Source organism: Budorcas taxicolor, chromosome 7, assembly GCF_023091745.1.
Source record: "Budorcas taxicolor isolate Tak-1 chromosome 7, Takin1.1, whole genome shotgun sequence".
Lineage (NCBI taxonomy): Eukaryota > Metazoa > Chordata > Mammalia > Artiodactyla > Bovidae > Budorcas > Budorcas taxicolor.
The window spans coordinates 28920438-28945338 of NC_068916.1; positions in this window are offsets into that span (position 1 = coordinate 28920438).

Consider the following 24901-nt stretch of genomic DNA (forward strand, 5'->3'; position numbering starts at 1 on the left):
AAACCCATTTCCCCTAAGGTGAGTTGCCAAGATTAAATGAATTAATATAGTCCAGATGCTAAGATCTGTCCCTGGGACATGGTGAGCTCTGGACATATGTGAATGAGTATTATTATTATCTACCTTGGGCTCTGGTCCTTGACAACCTCCACAGTTTATCTCACTGCTTTGATTTTTCCGTGGAACCCGCCTATGTGTTCTGATTCTGGGTCTCTTCTGTGGCTCCAGGCCCTTGCAGCTTGCCTCATTCTTTGAGGGAACTTATGCTCAGTCTGACCCATTCCAAACCTTTCTTATCGCATTCTCCCAGGCCTCTACCCTGTTTCCATGACCAGCTGTCCCATGCAGTTGTAACACTAACAATATTCAAGGTTTGGCCTTGATGAAAAACTCTCTTTCTTACTGCCTGACCTGAGGGGTGATTGGTAGGGGCATATGTGGTTTGGATGTTATCTACTGGATAACCTCCTAATCTGATGAGTAACGAGAGGGGAAGAGCCCTGTACCAACCCTTACACCCGTCTCCCCTCAGGTCCTCCTGGATAATGAGTGTGGGGTTTAAGCTGTGTCTCTTGTCCTGAATCACACAGGATGTCAGTAACAGAGCCAGGAATCGGGGCCAGCTCTCGGCTTTCCCATGGTTATATTCTACCCACTCAACTATAATGCCAAAAAAAGAAAAGATACCACAGACATTTCATCAACCTGTCTCTTCTGTCAAATTGCGTTATTCTCAAATTGTGTAAGCCTTATGTAAACAATATCGCTTCACACATGGGGTTCCATAAGTACATTTTCTGCGTGTTTCTCACACAGCAGGTTTTCTATGGATGGGTCTATAAAAAAGTGCCAAGATTTCAAACTTAAGAAAACACTTAAAGGGCAGCCGTCCAGCAGCATTAGAGTCATTTTTTGCCCTAAGGCACAGGAGCGTAAGCTCTCTGCAGCTGGGCTGTCGTAGGTGGTACTCATTACCCTGCGCTTAGAGCCGGATCAGGTCCTGAGTCACAGGGACCCAACCGCTGATGGATTTGACTGACTTTTGAGCATATTCTTTTATGCTTTCTGGCTGCATTTTCTTCTTTTTTGTGACTCTTCTGCTGCCTCGATTGCTCATTCACCACTCAGAATAGCCATTAGCCCTCCCCTCTTCAGCCTCTCTCCCACCCCTGGTCTCTCTTAAATATCCTATAATACTGCAAGTTCACACATGTTTATTTGAAGTTATTATGTCTAGGGAAGGAGAGTCTCCTTTAAAACTCCCTAAAACACCCAAATTTATTACATAAAAATGGTCCTCCTATCTGTCTGATTTGTGTTTATAAGGTTGCTGAATTTTTATTGTATTTTGTGTAAAAGATGGAGTTTCCTCCTACCAGTTACTAGCTACAAGTCATTAAATTAGCTTTTACGATAATAAAATGGAAGCATTTAATTGATTGTTAAATAATTTAAAGCGGCCTCACTAAGGTATACTGCCACAATGTAATATGTTGGTACCATAAAATGAAGATGCTAAAACTCTGACAAAGAACAGCTTTGGAATTCAGCAGTAGCTATTATAATTTATATATATTATGCTGATTAAAACATTATGTTAAAAAAAAATACACTTTCCTGCCTCCAATCCTTTCTCTGTCCAATCTATCTCACCCACAGTTGCCAGCTTAATCTTCAGAAACACCACATTATAAGCATTTCATTGCTTTCGGAAACCTTCCGTGGCTCCTTGTAATTTAGAGTGTTGGTTCTCTACCTCGAAAGGGGGTACTTGTTAAAGCAGATTGCTGGGCCCCATCCCAGAGTTTCAGATCCAAGGGGACTGGGGTGGGGCCTGAGAGCTTACATATGTAAGCGTTCTGGGGTGAAGCTGAAACCACTGGTCTGAAGCCCACGCTTTGACAACCATTGGCATTGAAACTCAGATTTTAGTGTGAATTTCTCAGCCTTTTCTTACAATAATGTAGCCTTTCTTTAACTCTTCAAATGGTCATTCATGAGTCCCTTCACAGGAACCTGCTATTTTAATGAAACTTTACTACTGGTTAGAATAGAAAATTGATATTCCTATCTGTAACGAAATGGTTTCTGCTGCTTATAACGGATGCCCACCCTTGCTATGAAACAGTTCCACCATTTCTGTGACATCTCTGCATCCCACAGGATTTAAGGTTTTCTTTCATCTCTGATTATAGTTAAGTGTTGGTTTTTCTCTTCTTTGCCTACAGTACAGACTACCTTGTATTATTACTTATTTGTCCATAGATGTGATCAAATAAAGTAGTTTGTTCTGTGATAAAACCAAAAAGCTTGAAGATCTCAGATGATGTTCACATAACAGAATGAAAATTAACTGCTGTTTAATTTTTTTATATTGTTTTTAAAAATAAAGATGATAGTGGTCAGTCACAAAGGAGTCCTCTTGGTAAATACAAGCAAATCAGTTATGTGGTGATCCCACAAAGCTCTCTACCATATGCTTAGCAAAGGTCTTTTACCAGTCCACTAATATGGATATATGATTTTTTTTCTCATCACAGAACTGAAAAGTAAAACTTCCACAAGCCTTACACGAATCAGTCACATTGTACTTTTTTTTCATATTTATTTATTTTTGTTTGTACTTGGTCTCAGTTGCGGCATGTGAGATCTAGTTCCCTGACCAGGGATCAAACCCAGTCCCCGTACATCGGGAGCACAGAGTCTTAGCCAGTGGATCACCAGGGAAGTCCCCGTATTGTACTTTTGATGTCCTGGTTCTGCTAAGTCCAGAGGTGGACTTACTGTGAAGAGAATGAAGCTTAAACTTCAAACTCTTCACTTGCATGATGGAATGGGCCCCTTCCACAGCTTGTGAGGAGCCCTAAATTTGTGTTATTGAGCTCATCTATTTCTGTAAATTTTGAAAAAGTAAAATATTTCTTAGACATTTTTCTTTAAAAGGTCCCCCAGATTATATAAACATCAGAGCCTGGGGTTAGCCCTGGAGATGGTTCATGTTTACAAGTTTAAAATGAGTAAGTCAACAAATCAGAAGGAAAATTAAAGCCCTCAGGAATAAATGATTCCTTCCCTTGGTTTGCTACTTTGTTTTCAATCCATAAATAGAATTCTAGAACTATTTAATCAAATGAAGATACATGTTTTGCTATTTGAAAATTGGCAGCCATCTTACTCATTTTTGAAAATGGAAAATATTAATTTGTATTCTCATTGATTTTATGTGATCATGTTATAAATAACATTACTTGAAATGCAGGCAATTATAATTTTAACAGCAGTTATCTTTGTTAAATCAATGTGGAGCCCAAGGAAGTAAAAATCATATTTTTATTACCAGTGGGAAGAACTAAAAAGCTTAAATAAATCAACAAAGTTGGAGAAGGAAATGGCAACCCACTCCATTATTCTTGCCTGGAGAATCCTGTGGACAGGGGAGCCTGGCAGGCTACAGTCCATGGGGTTGCAAAAAGTCAGACAAAACTTAGCCGCTACACAACAACAATCAACAAAGTATTGCATGTTTACATAATAAAAGCATGTGAAGGAGTGATGTTTCAGTAACAGAGATAATGCATAACTCTGACTTCCCTGCCTGTCTAGTGGTTAAGACTCCCAGGCCCCAATGCAGGGAACACAGGTTCAATTTTTGGTTGGGGAATTAAGATCCCGCATGCCACATATTACAGCCTAAAAAAATAAAAAATAGTAATAATGTATGACTCAACTCTTTGCTGCCACAAAGAACATAGTTAGAAAATTTAGAAAGATCTGAAAAGCATAAACTAGAAAAGTGAATTTTTTTTTAAGTTTATGATCAGAGAAGATGACTTACAGATACTGGACTATGTCTAATACTTACACAAACTTGTTTCAAAAGCAAAACACTGGTACTTAGTATTTTCTTTCAAAACAATTTGTGAGCAGTTTGTCATCACAAACAACTCTGGCACTTGACCAATTCTATTCAGACTTGCTTTAAAACAAATGCCATTAAAATCTTACAATGTCACAATAGAAAATTCTTACTATGATTCAGTCTTAATGCAAAATTTGCTTAAATTACTGTATTCATTGAGAGATTACCAAATTTCATTTCATAAAGCAGTCATTTTCATAAATAGTATAAATCATAACTTAGATTTCTCTCTACTTTCATCAGTTACATTTTTGGTTTTCCTTGTAGAAGTTCCTAATTTTTTTTCCAAACAATAAATAATTGATAAGAACAAAGATTTTCCTTTTTAAACCTTATTTCTTAAAGAAATGATGGCAATGAAGGGAAATTTACTTTACTTACTATATTGAAAATTAGGCTTATATTTTTAAAGCCAAGAAACACAAAATGTTAAAGTTGATGGTCATAAGAAGTATTTAGTGAGACCTGTTATAATTTAGATTAAATAGGCACTATTAAATAATCACTGTGTACAAAGACACAGAGAAGTTGCTTCATAAGTGCTGTCTGAATGAATGGCAGATGGATGTGTAAATTATCAAGGATGAAAGTAAGAAAATTTTGTTGGCCATATACCACTGAAAAGGCTCTAACACATTAAAAATTGAAAGATAGCTATTTACAGTGTATTTAAATGAAAAATTTCTGACTCTTAACGTTGCAATTTGAGTCTGCATAACAAATCTTAGAGAATAATCCTTATCCACCATACATTCCTAGTCACCTTCCCCAAATTTACTGCCCCTAGAAGCCCAAACTTCATCCCTCTTATCTTTTGTCTATCATTCTCCAAAATGTATTGTCCTTCGTTAAAATGACACATAAGTCACTGGAAAAAAAGTCACTGAGTCTGACCACCACCTTGGGTTTTTATTTCTTTTTTGTGAAGTCCTCATACATGTCTTGCCTGGAAAATCCTATGGACGGAGGAGCCTGGTAGGCTGCAGTCCATGGGGTCACTAAGAGTCAGACACGACTGAGCAGCTGCACTTTCACCTTTCATTTTCATGCACAGGAGAAGGAGATGGCAACCCACGCCAGTGTTCTTGCCTGGAGAATCCCAGGGACGGGGGAGCCTGGTGGGCTGCCATCTATGGGGTCAGACAGAGTCGGACATGACTGAGGCGACTTAGCGGCAGCAGCATACATGTATAAAATGTTGGCAAAATTTGTATGCTTTTTCTCCTGTTATTCTGTCATTCTTAGTTTAATTCACAGGACCCATTTAAAGAATCTAAGAGAGCAGGAGAAAAGTTTTTCCTTTCCTGTATTGCTTTGGGGGATGAGTTTGTCTTAGAAAGGGGTTAATGACAGGGAACATTTTAGGTTTGTCTCTTTAGTGCTTTAGACCTGTGCCACTTAGGAGACCAAAACAATGTTTGTTTCTGATTCACTGCAGCATTGTTTACTATTTACTATAAAACTTTTCCCACGTTGGAGGATAGTGAAGATTTCAGCTGAATGTATGCATTTAGCTTTCAGGCAGACTGAGACCAGGTCCAGGTATCTGCAAAAATGGTAGGTTTTGAACAGAACGCATCTCTGAATTTAGAACAGAGGCTGCTGTCTTTCTACTATTTCAGACTACCTGCTGGTATAGAGCATCCCTCGGTCTAGAGAGATTGATTATAGCCAGAAATAAATCAGAGACTTCTGTGCCTCCTTGTGTTAAGAGAAATCAGGCTCCACACTCTTGGCAGCTCTGCCTGGGTTGAGGTCTGTGTCCAACCAGCACGAATCATTTATAAAGAGAAATGAGAAGGTGCTCATGCAGCATAGCCACAGTCATCGAAAGCATGAAGCCAAAGCCGTGGCTCAGTCCCCAAATTAGCAGCATCAGCAGCATCCTGCCACACCAAGACCCTTGGAATCAGAAACTAAGGGGGTTGGGGCCTGGTAATCAGAGTCTTAACAAATCCTCCAGGTAGTAAAATACTGATATAAAGGAACACTCTTCCCATGTATGCTGAGAGCGTCTTATGTGCCACGCAAATTTCCAAGACTATTAACTCATTCATTCTTTACCCAATGCTATATGGTGGATGCTGTTTTTATCCCATTCTACAGATATCAAAAGTGAGGCTCAGAGCCCTGTTTGACTCTCTTTAAAAAAAACTGAAACTGGTCCAGTGCCTGCGCTGTGCTGTATTGGGTCCTTTCACATAATAAGGATCAAACACAAGTATGTCTCTATTTTAATGGAACGCATAATCTAGAGCTAAGGACATACAGAAGTGAGCAGTATGAGGCAAAGAGATAGGTGAAGCAAAAATATGGTTCCAGGATGACTTTCTGACTTGGGCAGCAAGTTGGCGCTGACCAGTGGTAGGAGGCCTCTTTTCCTCTTCACATGGGCCCGCAGGCTGCTTAAGATGCTCGTGAAGAAGAAGATGGAAGATAAAATGCCCCCCAGAGAAGGACTGCCAGACTCATCAAATAAAGACACAGGATACCCAATTAAATTTATATTTCAGATAAGCAATAGATAATTGTATAGTGTTAATATGGTACATGCAATATTGGGGAGAAACTTATGTAATTTTTTGTTGGTTTCTGAAATTGATAGTTAACTGGGCATACAGTATTTCATCTGGCAACCCTTCTTGCATGACTTAGGTTCAGAAATCACACACCATCACTTGTACAGTTCTTCTTGGCCACACAGAGCAGATCTGATTCAGAGTGGGAGGAGACTGCAGAAAGATGTATGTTAATGCCAGAAGGTAAACATCATTGGAAGCCATCCTGGAGGATAGCTAAGACACCAGATCTGCAAACTTGTCACCAAAGGTTTTCTCCAAGGATTCATTCCATTTTCTCACATGTTCCCCAAAGGAAGAGTGATCTTTCAGCATCTATTATCAGAATTTTGTAGTCTCAAGCACAAAATAAGAATGATAAGAGTAATTTCCCTTGAAGGAGGGGGGAGAACAGCATAAGCCTTATTTTGAAGCAGTCAGATCGATGAATGTTCGCATATGTGTCTTACTTCAACATTTATTCAAAATTTCGTCTGTACCCACATATGCAGAAGGCTTTCAAACAACAGTGATGCTTTACTTACATTCCATTTATAGTTTTAAATTCCCAATGTGGGTATTTTAATCAGCCTCTCTGTGGAGTTCCTCATCTCCCTAGAGCAAAACATTGTTTCTTTCCTTTTCAAGATCTTTATTTCGAACCTTTGTTTTCTAGCCTAATAACATCATTACATGAGAGGCTTTCACATTTTAACAATATCAAGAATATACTCAATGCTTAACATGTTATTGGCTACTTAGACTTTGGAAAACAATTGAGCAGAAAGGAAATATGATTTAGCATTTCTTGAGTATCTACTAATGTTTGGGAAGTTTTCATACGTTTTAAGCCTCACTGAAAATCTGCAGTGTAGGTATTATACCTTCCTTTTTCCCAGTAAACTTTATTCCGCCAATATGCAAGTTGAACACACCATTTTATTGACGGTTTTCAGAGACCGGAATTTAAATACCTGCTTTACTCTGAGGGGTGGAGGCATTAAAGGACAGCAGGCCCTGAGCCAGTTAGCTCAGAGGTGTGAAGGAGGAGCCTGGTTTTCATGGTAAGGTTGGAGAGGATCTGAAAATCAGTATGTCAAATTCTGAAAAATAATGGAGCAGCATCAGAAGGCAGGATACCGCTTGATAATGGGGTAAGAGTAGTTTGTATTCTAATGGTCAAAATCAGACATTGCTTTTCATCTTAGCATTCTAAAGCCTTCAATTAGAGCTTACAGTTATATCTCAACTCCTACAAAAAAAGTTCTTTACCTTTTTTATTCTGCATTTTATTATGAATAATAATAACAGAAAACCTCTTGCTGAGCATATTACACATGTGAGAAGTCTTCCTAAGTGCCTACATATATGGGCACACTCCTATATGGGGTACCCATGTGACTCTAATATTCATACCAGTCTTGAAAATTGGCTTTCTTTTCCCTATATAAGGGAAAACTGAGGCTCAGAGAGATAAAGTATGTAGCCTAAGCTTTTAAAACCATTAAGTGTCACAGATTTAGCATCAAATGTTTTGATTTGTCCAGGGAAAATCACTTCCTGGGGGGCAGAATGTTTCCTGGAATGCAGGACTTTTGATGCTAAAACCAGTAGTTGCGGGAAAGCCCTGAGTTGGGTCATTCTACATAGTTGGGTTTGGACTCCGGGTCCTTTTGAATCCAAAGCACATGTTCGTTCCATTACTAAGCATTTCTATGTTGAGTTGTGTAATGTATATCTGCTTCCATACAACAGTGTTTAGCGCAGTGCTGGCAACCCACTCCAGTACTCTTGCCTGGAGAATCCCATGGACGGAGGAGCCTGGTGGGCTACAGTCCGTGGGGTCGCAAAGAGTCGGACACGACTGAGTGACTTAAATTTAACTTTTGTATATAACAGCACTAAGTAAATATGTATTGAATGAATGAATGAATGAAGGGATGGGCAGATAATTTCTGTGTGGTTGTGTAATGATAATGCCTATGTTATGGTGGGAGAGGTTAAAGTCATTGGGCTTTTTTTTTCCTGCTCCAATTAACTTTAAATATAAAGCTGCTTAATGTGTTTATAAATGCTTAACAACTCTTAGGGTCAGGAAAGGATGAGTGTATGGGTGAGGGAATGGATAGGTAGCTGCTAAATTATAATTTTATTGATTACAGTGGTGGCCAGTTTTAACCTAGCCAGGCAATGTCACTGAACATGGAGTTGAGAAGATGAAATAACACATCATTATATTTCCATCCTGCAGACATATCATTTGTAAATAACCTCAAATAGATAGTTAATAGGAGATAATTCAGAAGTGGTATTTTGATGTATTACCTCTTTTCCATTATAATTCATTGACTTATAAATTTACATAACAATTTTTAAGAATGACTAACAATCAACTCACCAAACCCCTAAAAACTAAACAATCAGTACTTAGAAACAATCGGTTCCGCTGGTTGGAATGCTCCCAGCCTGCATGGTGGCCATGATACCTCCCTATGGAGATATTACCAGTAAATGAGTTGGCTTAGGCCAGCACCATCATCATGCTGGGACTAAAAACAGAGAAAATTCAGAGCAAATATCTCTCTCTGAAATATAAAAAGAGCAGCACATATTTTCCAGAGATAAAGTGCCAAAATCATTGAGGTGAGACTTTAGAGGATTTTAGAAATTTGGTGGGCAATTAACATTTATGAAAGTATTTCTAAGGTTGGCTAAATTTCATAGAGGAAAGCACTATTCCCACATAATTTTAGTTGACCGATGAAAACAGACTTCAGCCAATTTCCTGGACAGATATAGCTTAACTGATAGTATTTATATACATAGGTGCAAGGATTTAGTTATAATATTGCTACATCTACACACTGAAATATAAATAGCTAGAGAAATCCTTACTGTTTGTGACAGTCTGTTAGTTTTATACAGCTGTTTCTTCAAATGACTTTTACATAGTAATATAAATACATAACTAGGAATAGAAATAATTAGGAAGGAGGCACTATAAATACTTCTCTAATCGAAAGGAGAGTTATCTATTTTTGTCAAAATCTTGACCTCCGGTATAGTAAGATTTTTTCATTGTTTTTAAGACCTGAGCTTTATTTTGAGGAATAATTAACTGTAAAGTTATATCTCTGCAAGTAAAACAAAATGAACCCCCCAAACGAAAACAAAAAAATGAACCCCAAAAGCAATTCTTCATCACTATCTAAACAGGAGGAACAATGATGAAATAAACTTTTTTTTTTTTTTAATAAACATGTTTTTCAAGGTAGATCAACTTTGCTCCTCATTTTTTCAGGCTAGGCTCAAGGTACACGTGGTTTGTACTTGGTGAAATTATGATCCAGTTCTCAGATGGCAAGAAGATGGGCATCTGGAACATTTCCATGACTACTCTTAGGATGAAAGAGGATCTAAACTGTCTGGAAGATCCCCGGAAGTACATGAGGGCACAGCTCCAGATGGCCCTGAGCAATATATGACCAATGCCAGCAGTACCTGAAAGATCTTTAGGACCCTGAGAGGCACCCAGGTTTGTAGAGTGCTTTTGGTTCAAGAAGACCTGGAGCTAACAGGGCCACCAGTGCCTACGCCCTCCTGGAGTAGCAGGGATGTTCATGTGTTTCATCAATTAGCAAAACTGAGGCCCACACTGGCACATGCCCGATACTCTACTAGGCACTGGGTTTCTATCCCAAATCAGCCAGATGAGTCCTCCTACTCTTTGCATTTCAGAAAAACAATCAGACCCTGCCTGGATTTCACACTCTTCAAAGGAATCAAACATAAGCTTTTAGCAATATCTTCAAATAAGGTTATACAGTCACAGGAATACACTGACAAGATGGCAGCCCTTTTAAAAGTCAAGACTATTAAGACGGTTTTTATATTTTTTTTTAAAAAATCACTGTTTTTAAGCGTTCATTTAGTGAATTTTGACAAATGTATGCAGTTATATGACTGTTACCATCACATTACTTGAAGCATATGTCATATTACTAGACCACACCACCTGTGACTAAAAATATTTTTAATCCTGGTGAGTTGCATAAATAGGATACGCATTTAATATTTTGAAGGGAGAAGCATTAAATGTGAACATTAAGAGCATTAAATATAAGTCTCTAAATGCACTTTAAGGTTTTTAAGCCTGTTTTGGCCCTTCTTCATCTTTCAAATTATACCAGGGCCATCAAAAAAGTGAGGCCCTCCTAGTCTCTTTCCCCTGCAGAGAGGACTGGGCCTAATTATGTGGTAGCCTTTGTGGACAGCTAAGAAGCTGAAAATGAAGCGTGTGCCCACAACACTTCTTAGAGAAAGCTGAATTGGATTTCTCTTGCACTATCCTTGTTTTATCCCTCTTCTCTTGCCATCACCTTCAAGTATATCAGTGGCAAGTTTACTTTCATAAAGTAGTATTTGAAAGCTAGTGGTGTTACCAAGTCCAAGTCCATATTGCTCACCATATAACAGTCCAATAAATCAAGAGCTGAGGTGTTGGGGCAAGGAACAGCAACTTCATTCAGAAAGCCAGCAGACCAAGAAGATGGTAGACCAGTGTCCCAAAGAACCTTCTTACCCAGGTTGCAATTCAGGCTTCTAAATTTATACTAAAAAAGGAAGGGATGTGACTGTTTGTTATAAAGTTCTTTGGTGCAAGAATCCTTTGTTCCTGTAGCTGTCTTGGTAAATCTGGTCATAATGTTCCTATAAACCTCCAAGAAGACAATTGTTATTTTGTGTTCTGCAACTTTTTAATCAGTATGAAAATAGAAAAGTATTATACCTTTGAAGGTGAGAGCCTTGAGAATGGACTGCTGCTGCTGCTAAGTCGCTTCAGTCGTGTCCGACTCTGTGCAACCCCATAGACGGCAGCCCACCAGCCTCCCCTGTCCCTGGGATTCTCCAGGCAAGAACACTGGAGTGGGTTGCCATTTCCTTCTCCAATGCAGGAAAGTGAAAAGTGAAAGTGAAGTCTCTCAGTCATGTCCGACTCTTTTCAACCCAATGGACTGCATCCTACCAGGCTCCTGCGTCCATGGGATTTTCCAGGCAAGAGTACTGGAGTGGGGTGAACTATCCCTGTACATTTCAGGGTGTAGGCAACAGTCTTTTAGAAAAAGTACGGAGTCAGCATGACTAAGCGCAGATAGCAGAACACAAAGGTTAGCACTAAGGGCCTAGATCCAGTATGGAGTCAGGTTTGTTCTTCTCTGTTAGAATGAGTCCTAATGTTACAATGCATTCTAAATAAATGAGACACTGGGGAGGGCTTAGCAGTTTTTCCTCCCCCTGCCTGCCCTATCCCACTCCCCCCTTCTTGAAACTATGTGAGGCTATATTACTCTGTATTATTGAGGGTTTTCATGCCTATTCCAAGTCTACATCGTAGCAATATTCCACCTCAAAGAAACTGTGTCCAACATAGAGGGGGAAAAAAACATCAGTCACTTGGGCACATGACCAGGCAGAAAGTAAGCAAAACATTTGAAAAAGAGTTGTAGGTGTGAATATAGTAGAAAGATATGACCTTTCGGTGAATCTTTTCCTGATTCAGTTCCCAGTGACTTACTCTGTGAACAAGTGCCGTGAACTTTATCTCTCCATGCTTAGATGTGCGAATCTGTAGGATGTAAAGAGGACAAAGTTTGTGGGGTTTTTGCAAAAATTCAGTGAGAATAACCTGTTTACCAAGCAGGGCCTCTAGCACATAGGTGATGCTCAGTGATTTTTGTTCTTCCTCCCATCCTTCTTAAAAATAATGAAACTCACTTGAAATATTCAAGGCCATTTATAGGCTCCCAAATCCATATTTAAAGTAAAGTATATTTAGTAAGAAGAGTCTTGGTAATGCTGACCCTTAGCAAAATTATGAGACTTTTTTGAAAGTACAGATCCCCTCTGGGTGGATTTTATGTCTCATAGCTTCTTCTTTTTTTTTTGGTCTCATAGCTTCTTATTTGAAGTAAACAAGAGCCTTTTGTGGTAATCTCTCCCACGTGAGCAATGGGAACAGATTGTCTTCGATATAAGGCAAACGAGAAATTGCTTAAGTAAAGGTAGTGACTGTATGAGTCATAAACCACTTTCTCAGATAACAGCCATTAAGTACGTCTGTGTACAGATCTGACAATTTTTATTTCACTGCCTTTTGACAGCCCTTGAGAAGGGTTTAAGAGAACAAGATCTGACTACAGCTTTCAAAAATTCATCGCTGAATATTTGTTAACCTTGCTCCCTGTGATAGCTGAAGAACTAAGATAATGCCCTTCAAATGGAGATAAATTACAATCTTTCAGAAGATTATCACGGTCTTAATCGAGTTTGCTCCAGCAGCTGAACAGCCTGTGACCTTGTTAGTTATACACCAAACATATCTGTTACTTCATGTTTCTATAGGTACTAGGGTAGAACCTGTAATCTAAATGTTTTCTGTATACAAAAGGATGGATTTACTTCAGTTACTCCCTTTGGAGATAAAACAGAAGATTCAGCTTATTTAAAAAGAGTGTGTCAAGCTAGTTCAGATATAGTTCCAGTTGTTTTTTGTTGTTGTTGTTTTTACTATTTCACAGACATAATTTTAGAATTACAGGAGAGTTGAGAGAGAATACTACAGAGATTACCTGGATACCTCTTACTCAGATTTCCCAAATGTTACCATTTTCTAGATGTGTAGTGTGATTTAAAGGAAGAGGAAGATAATTCCAAGTTCAGAAACAGGCATTGTCTTATAGAATTCTGTGTACTATGCTCTTATATGCATGAAAAAAGCATAGAGATTTCACAATTGAAATATTCAGGAGGATGTTAGAGAATCTATATCCTTAATTTCTTTGAAGGAAATCAATTGCCAGTTTTTATATATAAGTATTACAAATTGCGGATTTGTGAACAGAATCCAACATACAGTCCGGTTTATGAAAACTACAATTATTACATCTTGGGAAATTAAAGTATTTTTATCCTGAATATCATGTTACAATAACATGGAAATCAGTAGGCCTGGTGTCCCAGGATGTCAGCACATCAGCAGTTATGCCCCAGTGCCAACTTTCAACAGAAGGGACAGAGTTTGAATGGTATTAATTATTAAATGGTAACATTTAATCCTAGATCTTTATTATCGGTGCCAAGAGAAAACATCTGCGGGTGCTTAGAACAGGCAGATTTTGAAGTATCCATACAGATTCTGTTGGGCTTTGATGAAGTCTCCCAGAGAACAAGGTAATTGGGGATGCTCAGCATTTACTCTTCCACTCACCCCCTTAACCTCTCTGCAGACAGATGACTGGTGATGAGAAGGGCTCTATGTCCTACCACATGTGGCAGAAGAAAAAAGGAGAGGTACTTTTCTGCTTCTGCCCTGTCAGGGCTATTTGAAATGAGTTCGATATCAGTCATTGCATGAGAGGAAACTCAGTACCACTGTATCAGCCACTGGAGCAGTGGCCGCGATCTAAACATGACAATATCCATGCCTTCTGTGTCCTGCCACGCTTTGCCTCTCTGTTTTAGTGTTCTTTTGTAAGTGTTCCTGACATTTTGTTTATCCTTCTTTTAAACATGATGGCAAGATTATGTCTCAAAATGAGAGAAGAAAAAGCTCCATTCTTCACTTGTCAAATCTGTTGCAAGGAAAAGAATTCAGCACCATTTTCAAAACACTAAGAACATTTCAAGACACCCAGAAATCTCCAGCAATGGCTGGGCACAGTCAGAGATAGGGTACAAAAAGGACAAAATGAATTCTTATACTTCATGCTACTTAGATGAACTCAGACTTTCCACTGATAATCTAGTTTCTTCTTTGTTGAAATAACAGTCTTAAGGAAAAACATTTTTTCCCTCTTAGCTTCACAAGTAGACATATCCATGAGGCCCTCATCCTCCTCTTTTGAAATAAGTGTATTAATGTTCATTTTGTTTGATTTCAATAACCTGCCTAGTAGTGGATGCCCCAAATGGAGCACTTAACCATTCTATAATAAAAATGTTGCAGCTTATCAAGAGAAGGAAGTGTATGAGGAAGTCAAAGAAAAATCTATTGACCAAGAGAGTCTAAAGACTGCTTTTGAAGTTTAGATTTAATTCACCCACCACTGTAAATCTGATTTCCAAGTTATTAGATTTCTTGTCTGCACTTTTCATTCACTAGATTACTTGGGTGCCCAAACTCTCCCCTATTTCTGACTTTTCCTTGATCTTTTTACCTCCTAATATTCAAATCATGTCCATCGAGTCGGCATTGCTGACTCGATGGACATGAGTCTGAGCAAGCTCCCAGACTTGCTGATGGACAGGGAAGCCTGGCGTGGTGCAGTCCATGGGGTCGCAAAGAGTTGGACACGACTGAGTGACTGAACTGAACTGATTCGAATCATGCTTCCCCCTCTCCACTGCCTCAAGAATTGTATAATATGTAGAAGATATAAAACCTCCAACACAATGTTCAGAATTTTTTACTACTTTATCTTTGGGTCTTCTCTGGTGGCTCAGGGGTAAAGAACCCACCTGCCCATGTAGGAGACACAGGTTGGATCCCTCAGTTGGGAAGATCCCGTGGAGAAGGAAATGGCAAACCACACCAGTATTCTTGCCTGGGCTAATTCCACAGACAGAAGAGCCTGGCAGACTACCGTCCATGGGGTCTCAAAGAGTCAGATACATCTTAGTGACGAAACACACACCATTTAATCTTTATATCATGTTTATAAATCCATGACCAGACTTAGACCACTTTTTCAGATGTATCTCAACTAAAGAAGCACACCCAAAAAAGCAATTCCTAATCTTTATTGTTATACTTTTCAAGCACTGAAGAACATCCAAGAATGTAGTTTTAATTAATTCATTTAAAAATCTCCTACTCTCACTTAAAAAGCCTGTAAATTCTTGGGAGCTTTTCTTTTTGTTGTCTGAACGTTAAGTTCTCTGTCATCAGAGAACTTGTCACTGTCATCTTTGTTGTTCTATCTTGTCATTCTTCACACCACGTGTTATTCCATGTGACATGCTCTCACTTTATCAATTCTTGTCCAACAGAGCCCTTAAGATAGGATTCTTCTAGCTGGTCACCAAACATGTTCATGTGGCTTTTGTAATTTCTACACCACCACACCTATTAGGCAGAGGACCTCAAACAGAGCCACATCCAGTGTAATAAACTGTTTTCTCCTGCTTTCCTTTCTACCTGCTATTACAAGCCCTGGACCCCCTCACAAAGTCTACCACTTAACTATGTGAACCCCTAAAGGTTGCCTCTAAACTTCTTATAAACAAAACTTGGTATGAAATAAGTATAGTTGGTAACTAGATCTTAAGCCCATATAGCTGTGTGATTTTCTTTTTTAAAATATTTATTTCTTTGGCTGCACCAGGTCTTACTTGTAGCATGCAGGATTTTTTTTTTAGTTTGCAGCATGTGAGATCTAATTCCCTGACCAGGGATCAAACCTGGGCCCCCTGCACTGGAAGCATGAGGTCTTAACCACTGGACCACCAGGGAAGTCCCACTGTGTGATCTTAAGCATACTATTTCCTGACCTGCTATAATGAGTTCAGTTCAGTCACTCAGTCGTGTCCGACTCTTTGCAACCCCATGAATCGCAGCACGCCAGGCCTCCCTGTCCATCACCAACTCCCGGATTTCACTCAGACTCACGTCCATCAAGTCCATGATGCCATCCAGCCATCTCATCCTCTTTCGTCCCCTTCTCCTCCTGCCCCCAATCCCTCCCAGCATCAGAGTCTTTTCCAATCAGTTAACTCTTTGCATGAGGTGGCCAAAGTACTGGAGTTTCAGCTTCAGCATCATTCCTTCCAAAGAAATCCCAGGGCTGATCTCCTTCAGAATGGACTGGTTGGATCTCCTTGCAGTCCAAGGGACTCTCGAGAGTCTTCTCCAACACCACAGTTCAAACGCATCAATTCTTCGGCACTCAGCCTTCTTCACAGTCCAACTCTCACATCCATACATGACCACTGGAAAAACCATAGCCTTGACTAGGTGGACCTTAGTCAGCAAAGTAATGTCTCTGCTCTTGAATATGCTGTCTAGGTTGGTCATAACTTTTCTTCCAAGGAGCAAGCATCTTATAATTTCATGGCTGCAGTCACAATCTGCAGTGATTCTGCAGCCCCCCAAAAAATAAAGTCTGACACTGTTTCCACTGTTTCCCCATCTATTTCCCATGAAGTGATGGGACCAGATGCCATGATCTTCGTTTTCTGACTGTTGAGCTTTAGGCCAACTTTTTCGCTCTCCTCTTTCACTTTCATCAAGAGGCTTTTTAGCTCCTCTTCACTTTCTGCCATAAGGGTGGTGTCATCTGCATATCTGAGGTTATTGAAAATTCCTGACAGACAAGAAACAATCACAAAATGTGGGAATCTGTTTTTCCTTCCTCCTTTCCCCTCAAATTACAGGAGGTGGTGGGATGGGAGGAGAGACCAGGCCATTAGGATTCTCTTCAGTTAGTTGCTTCAGTAAGAAGAATGAACATCAGCACACCAAAGAACAACTCTGGCAGTGTCTTTGTGTTGATTTCTGATCTTCTTAAGCTATTCTCCTCTAAATATAGTTTTTAGAAGTGTTGATATCAACAGTACTAAGCCACAGCAATCTCTATGCAGGTAGAATTTGTACAAATCTTATCAGCATTTCCATCAGTGCAGCCAGTCCAGCTCTTCCTCTCTCCCTGTCTCTTTTTTTTCCTTTCCTTCTTGCAATATTTCTTCCCATCCATTCTCTCTCCATTTTATCACACTGCTCTGACATAATGATTGGGGATAATGCTGGAAAAGGGGCAGTCCCAGTCTGCTCAAGGTGTCCTCATACTCTAAGCCTGATGTTGAAGCTGAAACTCTTAATATTTTGCCCACCTGATGCAAAGAGCTGACTCATTTGAAAAGATCCTGATGTTGGGAAAGATTGCAGGCAGGAGGGGAAGGGCAAGACGGAGGATGAAATGGTTAGATGGCATCACCGGCTCAATGGACATGAGTTTGGGTAAACTCTGGGAGCTGGTGATGGACAGGGAGGCCTGGCGTGCTGCAGTTCATGGAGTCGCAAAGAGTCAGGTATGACTGAGCGACTGAACTGAACTGTAAACGTAGGTACCTGGGTGCTATGGCAAGCTTCATGAAGAGCTGGGACAGATTGCTTTAGAGAACACATGCAGAATAGAAACAGCATAGTAAGTATCTGTAAATGGCTCAGTAAACAGCAGAGATCCACAAGACCAGTTGGTGGCTACAGCCGGGCTCTTATTTCACATATGATGACCACAAGGCCACCAAAGTGTCACAGAGGAATCAAGCCGGGGAAATATGTGACAGGAGCACAGCCTCGTTATCAGTCATTTATTCACTGACCTTGAATTTACCACAGTCACCTGGGAGAAGGGCAGCCAGACACAAGGGCTGAGGATGAGCACAGGAGGTACCCGGGGAAGCAAGCCCAGAGAGCCCAATGCCAGGAGGCTGCCCAGGAGATGCCCACCACCTGCTCGGCAAAGAAATGGTCTGGGGGGATTCCAAAAGCCCAGAAACCTTTCTAGAGGGTAGATAAGGGGCTAAAAATGTTTAAGGTATAGAAAATGTATGGCTTTGGAATTGTAGAATCTTTGGTGTGAATCTGGTTCTGACATGCACTTGAGTAGCCTTGAGAAAATTACTGCTCTAAACTTCAGTTGCCCCATATATAAGTGGAAATAAACCTACCTTGCAGGCTTGTTGTAAGATTTAACTGAAGTTGTATATGAAAGCATCCTGGCATTTAAGATTAGAAAAAAGTTTATTCTTTCCTCCCTCCCTTTCTTTCTTCCTTCCCCCACCTTCCCAAGTATGAAAAAGCTTTTCATTCCACATTCTACTTCTTGTTCCTTTAGAATTAAGATTCAAATGGTCCTTTTCTTAGTCAAAGTTAGAAAGGAATTTTGGTAATATCTCCTACAGACACTCCTAGATTTCTAAAGCTGGTGACCATCTGAGCATAAGTACCCTCTCCACTTGTCACTGGGTAAAGTATTCTTCCACAATGAACAAGAACTGGGCTGCATATTATATATATATACTTCAGTGCTTCTAAATGTTGATTTGTGACAGGTCAAGAGGAGACAGAGAAGAATTGGTAAAAATGGCAAGTTAATAATCACTAAGTTATCTAAGGTTCATAAAGCTGAAAAAGATATAAAGACAAGGTAAGCAGCCAAGAAGTTAATAAAAATTATCTGAGAGCAGGTAATGAAGGCCTTGAGTGAGAGATTTAGACTGAAAGAAGATGGATTACTTAGGAAATTTTCAGGTAACAGAAAACTCAGCTCACAATTGCTTAAACTATTGGCTCATATATCAGGAAGTCTGGAGAGAGTGAGGGCTTCAGCATTGTTGGATTCTGTGGTTCAATGTATTGACCTGGATCTATGTTTTCTAGCCTTTCTACTCTGCTGACTAAGTATCATTTCATCATCAGGGCTCACTCCACAGAATGGTCATCGTAGCCATCAGAAATATGTTCACAGGTAGGGGAAAGAGGAAGAGGCTATTATCCAATGCAAGTCCTTCTGTCTAATGTACAGTAAGGCCAAACAAACTGGAATTTGGAGCAGAGAAAGGTTTATTGCAGGGCCGTATAAGGGGATAGTGGCTCAGTAGCTTGTGCCCCCCCAAACCCTGAACTCCCCCAGAGTTTCAGCAAAGCATATTGAAAAACAAGAGAGAGGGGCATGGTTAGTTCTTGCAAACTTCTCGGTGTTGGAATCCTTTGTTCTTGCAGTTAACCACATAGGTCAGGTCACAATGTTCCTGTAAACTTCCAACAAAACAAAGGTTATTCTCTGTTCTGCAACTTTTTGCCTCTGAGTGAATGGATTCTTAAAGGTCGGAGCCTTGAGAATGGGCTGTCCTGTATATTTCAGGCTATAGGCAATATTCTTTTAGGAAAGGTGTAGAGCCAGCATGACTAAGCAGAGATCCCAGTGCACAGGTTAAAGTAAAACAAACAGATCCAGCATGGAGTCAGCTTTGCTCCCACCTATTAAAAGGCTGCTCACAGTTCAGAAGCCTCTCGTCAGTCTGTCTTCACTTTAGATTAACTGGATTTGGGTCACATACTCATTCCCGAAGAGGGAAGGACCCGTCAGGCTTTGCCCTGTGCTCTGCAGGAGTTGGCTTTTGTCGAGGGCTTAGACACTTGAACAAAAACTAAAATTGATCAAGAAGAAAAAAAATATGAATAAGTCCAGGGTAGGCCACCAACCTATAAATAATTAGAAGGGTGAAATGTACAAATTTCTAAGAGCCAGTCACACAGGGAGTTACTGGCAAAGTCAGATCTGGACTTTAACACATTTATTTTTGGTTGTTCTGGATCTTCACTGCTTTGAGGGCTTTCTCTAGTTGCAGCAAGTAGGGGCTACTCTTCATTGCAGTGCCTTCTGTTGTCACGAAGCAAGGATCTAGGTGCATGGACTTCAGTAGTTGGAACATGTGGGCTCAGTAGTTGTGGGCCACGGGCTTAGTTGCCCTGCAGTATGTGGAATCTTTCTGGACCAGGGATTGAACCCATGTCCCTTGCATTGGCAGGTGGATTCTTATTTTTTTCCTTAAGTCCCAGGCAGAAGCTTTACTTTATTGTTGTGTTGTTTTGTTTGAACTATACTATACTGCCTCTTAAACAAATAGTGCAAAACTTCCTCTCCCTAACAAGTGTGTGCAAGATTCTGATGTCCTCTGCTCTCAATTGATTTCTACGCCCATGCGTCATAAGCATGTACCGCTACAGCAGGAGATCCTCGAAGTGTGATCACTGTCAAGGTCAGTGTTTCTTTGACTGAGCAACAACATCATCTGGGCACTGTGTTAAACATATACCTGCCTGAGATACTGATGCAGGAGTGGGTAGCTATATATTCTGAATCCCAGATGAAAGAGAATTGGAGCTTGGAGCACTGAAGACTGAGTTGGGAGAGAACATTATTTCACTGTGCACTTTTTTGCCTGGTTTGCATTTTTTTGTCACATGTATACTATTCCCTTCCTTTCCCTTCTTTGTCTTTTTCTTTTATATGGCTCCTGATGTTTCTGAAGTGCAGAGTGGGGCTGAGAAATTTTCACTTCAATATGGTCCAGTATCAGGCTTTGGATTGGCTACTGCAGAGGCCAAGTGTTTAGAACCTTTTATTCAGAGTCACAGTGGAGCACTGTCCTGTGGAGTCATTGCCTCATTAATGAAAACCCTAAGGCCCACGAGGGGATCAGTGCTGGTGCCTGACTCACATTCTCGGGCTCATTTCTTTTCTGGTTTCTCCAAAAACCGCAAAGTCTCACGTGTGTCCCATTTCTTGAAATGGAGAACTGTAGATAACCAGAGAGTTTTGTTGACACAGAAAAGGAGAATTCAACAGAAAGTTGTTCAGTTCCCTTCAGAAGTCAGCTTCATGCTGTTCTCATCAGTCAGTCCGCTGACAGATATGTCTCAATACCAGACAGAGACCACAGTAGAAAGATGCTGTTTATTTTAAAATCACATTGTAGGTGTTCTTTCCAAAGTCTCTTCTGAGCAATCAGAGGCACGACTGCTCTTTGAATTACAACCCAAGACGTAAGAATCACTAACTGGATGTGCTAAAGACCTTCTCACTAGCAATTTAAAGAAATTAAAATGTTGATGGAGAAAGATGTGTTTAGAAATCATTGACATGATAGACATTTTTTTCCCCCAGAGAGGGATATCCTTTGTTCACTCTTTTGTAGTTAGTTATGGTCTGATGGCAGAAAGTGAAGAGGAACGAAAGAGCCTCCTGATGAGGGTGAAAAAGGAGAGTGGAAAAACCTTGCTTAAAATTCAACATTGAAAAAAATGAGATTATGGCATCCGGTCCCATCACTTCATGGCAAATTGAAAGGGAAAAAGTAGAAGCAGTAACAGATTTTATTTTCTTGGGATCCAAAATCACTGTGGACAGTGACTGCAGCCATAAAATTAAAAGTAGCTTGCTCCTTGGAAGGGAAGCTATGATAAACCTAGATGATGTATTAAAAAAACAGAGACATCACTTTGCCAACAAAGGTCCATATAATCAAAGCTATGGTTTTTCCTGTAGTCATGTACAGATGTGAGAAAAGTGAAGTGAAGTCACTCAGTCGTGTCCAACTCTTTGTGACCCCATGGACTGTAGCCTACCAGGCTCCTCAGCCCGTGGAATTTTCCAGGCAAGAGTACTGGAGTGGGTTGCCATTTCCTTCTCCAGGGGATCTTCCCGACCCAGGGATTGAACCCGGGTCTCCCGCATTGCAGGCAGACGCTTTACCGTCTCAGCCACCAGGGAAGCCCAGATGTGAGAACTGGATCATAAAGAAGGCTAAGCACCAAAGGACTGATGCTTTCAAATTGTGGTGTTGGAGCAGACTCTTGAGAGTCCCTTAGACTGCAAGGGTATCAAACCGGTCAACGCTAAAGGAAAGTAACCCTGAATATTCACTGGAAGGACTGATAATGAAGCTGAAGCTCCAATACTTTGGCCAGCTAATGTGAAGAGCTGACTCTTTTCCTCATCAGGAGAAGACCCTGATGCTGGGAAAGAGTGAAGGCAAAAGGAGAAGGGGGCCACAGAGGAAGAGATAGTTAGATAGCATCACTGACAAGTGGACCTGAATTTAAGCAAACTCTAGGAAATAGTGGAAGACAAAGGAGCCTGGAGTGCTGCAGTCCATGGGGTCACAGAGTTGGACACAACTTAGCGAGTGAACGACAGTAAATGGTCTGATGGAAACCAACCGCAGAAGCAGTTCAGTGTAGCCTAATGGTCATTTTCACAAGAATAAACCAGACCACTTGTGGACATAGCAATTACTCTCTTTCACCTTTGCTTCATACAGGATATTTTTTAACCAGCATAAATTATCTGGCAAATCTTGATTTATACTATATATGGGAAATTGTTCTTCCTAGAAGGCCAAAGTCATAGCTTGTCCTTAACAACTGGCTAAAAACCTTTTCGGTGCACAGGGCCCATCCCTCCCTCCATCTATACTGTACTTTCTTCCACAAAGCTTTCCTCTCCATTTAACACCTGTGAAGCTATTCCTCAGCAGCCAGCTTTTGAGCAAAGAGCTTGTCTGTTTGCAAGATGCAAATGTCAGGTAATTCTGGGGTAGGAGAGTCCAGAAGATGTCTCACCCACAAGATTTGTGCAGAACAATGAGTGACTCAGTCTGAGGAAGTACTGACTTGGGGCCTAAGGGTTCATCCAAGATGGACAAAAGATCCAAATTAGTTCCAGGAACTGATACGAGATTGTACGAAAATGGAGACCATCAGTTTGCTAAGGCCATTTTCCTCATCAAGCACTGTTAGGAAGGAAGCCAAACTTTGTTTCCCAGTGTTTTCTGTTCCCATCCATCCACATGGGCCTTAAATTTCTAAATATGCAAAATATGGTTATTTTTATGAGCTAAACAAGTTCTAAAGAGTACATATTTCTTATTAAGTGGAAATTAGTATTTAGTATTCTACAGTGGCTTAAAAATTAAAGAATATTTTTTCTTTAGTCCCAAGAAGGGGGTAGAGAATTAACTGTTGAGTTCCTATTGCAATTTAGAAACATATTAGATTTTTATGTTATCTCATTTAATTCTTGTAACTATTCTGCAAATTGATTACATTGTGTTATTTAATATTAAGCCCCAGACAATATCTACTGTATGTCTTCTCTATTGGAGCAACCCTGTTGCAGATGCTGGGGACTTTGTGATCCCACCAGGAATAGTCTGGTGGGCAAGACAACATGAATGACTCATTACAATTCAAACAGAAAGATGCCATAACAGATATATACAGAAGGCTGAAGGAGCATGCATTTTAAAATTTAAATTTCTTTAATGTATGCACAATGAAACTGGTAGACCTACACCCAAAAACAAATTCCAAAGTAGCTGCAAAAAACTCTGATAGTTTGATACAATCCATTTACTAAAAACACAGGTAATTAACTAGGAATGTAAGCTGCTCTTTTTTTCTTTTAGGGAACAAATGAGGTTTCTGAATCTTAAAATGTTCTAAAGAGACTTCACTTATTTATTCCTATTCCCACATTCTTTTAAAAATAATTTAACATCGTTTACAAAGTGCATGCAACAGCACAGGGTAAATTAAAATTCTCAGCACCAAAAATGACTCTATGTCAGTTTCCTCTTAATATACATTTCCTGTTGCCCACAAACAACTGTTTCCTTTTTTTTCTGGTTTCAATTCTGTTTCAAGTCACTGCGGCTAACCTGGGAGACAGGGTTTCCTCTGGAACTTTCGATGCTTTGCACAGGCCTGAGACTGCCTGACTTGTCTCCACGTGGGGTCTGTGTCACCTCTTCCATGACCACAAGTCTCTAAACTACTTAGGCAGGAACTTCTCTCCCAGACAACTGTTTATCAGAGAGCAGTTGGATTGCATGTACAGAAGCCTCAACAAAGAGGATGTTCCATCTCAAATTTATGGCCTCTTGGCAACCCAAGTATGCATATGACTCTCGAGATGCCATAGCGTGTCAGCAACCACAGTCGCTGATGGGAACCGGCTGGGCATCCACTTATTGGTACTTCCTGGTTGAAGTATGACAATCAGTGCCTTTTTTGAATCTGTGCAGCTTTTGGATTATTAATTTCAGGATGGGAAATCATTCGTAGTCTTAATTTAAAGAGGAAACCATTAGACTAGAGTCTGTAGCTATAAATCAATACTAAAGATTTTTCTCTGAAATATGATGTTTCTACCTGACTCTGAGATTGGATTTTTTCCCCCCTTTCATTCTTGAGCTTTTGAATTTGACTTAACACACTGACTCTGTCAGGTTCTTGTGGTGAATTGATAATGAAATTAGGGGAGACAGGGTCCATTGACTTAGAAGACCTGTGCCATTCGTTAAGTCTTCTCTCTGTTTCTGCAACTGGCTTGACACCTGCTTAGTCACCTTGGATTTAGCCCTCGTCTCTGACACTGACACTTGGGAGAGCAGAGCACAGGATGGAGATGAGGCAGCGTGGTAAATAGATGTCATAAAAGAGACAGAGGTGAAAATCAATTCTTCCATTAACATCTGAAAGACACTTTTCAAAGAACATTTATATATGTAGCTGATGTTCCTTTAAGCACTACAAATTATGAGACCACCACTGTGGTGTAATTTCATTTTCCTTTTATTCTGACAAGAAATGTCACCAGTAGACTTTAAAACTAAAACAAACCACAAGCAAAAAGGAAACCTCTGCCTAGGAAAAATATTGAAATAAAGGTTACATTTTTCAAGAAAGTGGATATAATAAAAATTCAAGTTCTAGCCATCAAAATTATTACTAATGTGCAACAAAGCAGATATTTTTCTTGAAGTTTACTGTAATAGACATTGATTTGTACACATATCT